The sequence below is a fragment of the Lactuca virosa genome, chromosome 4, assembly GCF_052849685.1.
Source record: "Lactuca virosa cultivar CGN04683 chromosome 4, Lactuca_virosa_CGN04683_v6, whole genome shotgun sequence".
NCBI lineage: Eukaryota > Viridiplantae > Streptophyta > Magnoliopsida > Asterales > Asteraceae > Lactuca > Lactuca virosa.
The window spans coordinates 418,431,939-418,433,995 of NC_136429.1; positions in this window are offsets into that span (position 1 = coordinate 418,431,939).

Here is a 2,057-nt window from a genome sequence, read left to right on the forward strand (position 1 = left end):
AAATATCATGTATCTAGGCAACTCTTATCATTCCTTTCATAAGACAAACCCCCCTTCTTCTCCCCTTTTATCCTCTCGGCCCAAAAGAACACCAAGACCCACACTTCCACTTTCAAACCTTCTCAAATATCATCTCAAAAAAAAACTCTTCCTTCTTCCATCAACTTTCAAGATTGTGGGTGCTTTCAAGAGGATTCTTCACCAATATCATCATCCTTGGTAAGTTTTTGCTTAGATCCATGGATTAGCTTCTTGATTTCTTTAGAAATCTCCTCTTAACTCATGCCATTTCGTGAATCATGCATCTTAGAGCCATCAAAGTTCTAAAGTTCTTCAAGAAGCTTGCTAGGACCAAAATCTCTTCACATCTTCACCAAAAACCGAGAACAACAAATCAAGGTGAGTTCATATCCCCTTGTTTTCGGTTTTTATATGTTTTTAGGGGAGAATACAAGTGTTTATGTGTAGATCTATGTATTTATGCATGTTATGTGTGATTTTCTTAGTTTATGTTGTGATTATGTGTTAAACTTGATGAATCTCGAAAACTCTAACAAAAATGGGTGAGATTCATAAACTAAAACACTCTAAACATCATACTACAAATATAAAAGTGTTATACATGCCTAAGATGTGAAAAACAAAACAAAAATCTTGTATAAGGATCATTTTTGACAAGTAAACAAAAGATTGGGATAACTTTTGCCACTTACGATTTTATAAGGATCAAAAAGGTCACATTTGTATAAAAATGAGTCTTTATAGTAATTATACTTTTCAAAGGGCCAAAAGTGTAAAATTTAGCATTATGGGCCTCAATTTGGGTCTTACGGCTTTTTGGGCCCAAATTGCAAAAATACCAATTTTTAGGGGTTAAAATGTTATTTAATCAAATATTGAGCCAAAAATGAAAATAAACGAAAATAAGGGCTGAAAATGACTCTTATTTCAAAATTGAGTCAAAAATGTTAATTTTATAAAAATTGGGCCAAAAATGTCATTTTATCAAAAATGGGTTGAAAATGTAATTTTTGTAGAAATGGGTTGAAAACAGCAAAATTTATATATTTGGGCCAAAAATATTCATTTAGATGTATTTGGGTCAAAAATGTTAAATTACATTTGGTTGGGCCGAAAGTAAAATTTTAACCAAAATGGGCCACAAATGGTCATTATATTTGAATTAAGCCCATAAATTGAAGACTTTTAGTCTTAAGGGATCTAAAGTGTCAAATTTTCCAAAAATGTGACTAAAATGTATATTTTTGGTCTGGTGGGCCAAAAGTGTCACTGTTACAAAAATTAGATATTTTTGTTGTCTTGGTAAGCTTCGAGCTAAAATAAACAACGAAATAATAACGAATTGACGAAATACATCGATAACAATTTTTATTGGGCCTAATACTCTCGTTACATGGCCAATGGGCCTTAAGGGCCCATTTAAGTGTATATTGGGCCTAATATTTTCCATGACATGTTTATTGGGCCTTGCGGCCCATTTACATGTTAATTTGGGCCTGAACTATGGATTACATGTTTATTGGGCCTTAGTGGTCAATTTACATGCCTATTGGGCATAAATTACCCTTTTACATGTTTATTGGGCCTTAGTGGTCCATTTACATGCTAATTGGGCTTGGACTGAAAATCACATGCTTAGAGGATCTTAGCTATACCTCTACATATATATTAAACTTCATATATTCACATACATACTTTTGGATTTGAAAACTTAAAACATACACGTAAACATTATACTTGGTGAAATACATTACTCGTGAACAAGTTGAGAATCTAGTGAGATTTGTCGGTTGACACCTTTGAGTGTATGATCGTAGCCTGTAGTTATAACCAGAGTTTCCTGGAGGGAGAGCGAGAGTTTGTGTATAGATCTATACGGGGTGACCCCCCACGCCTTAGCTGTTTGCTACAACTAGACTAGGTCAGTCTAGGGCGACAAACCTTACCTACATCAAAACCGGCGCCTGAAAACGCCGTGACATCCCCAAAATCACGGCCAGAAAAGACCGGTTTCATTTATGCTTTTAAAATAATTT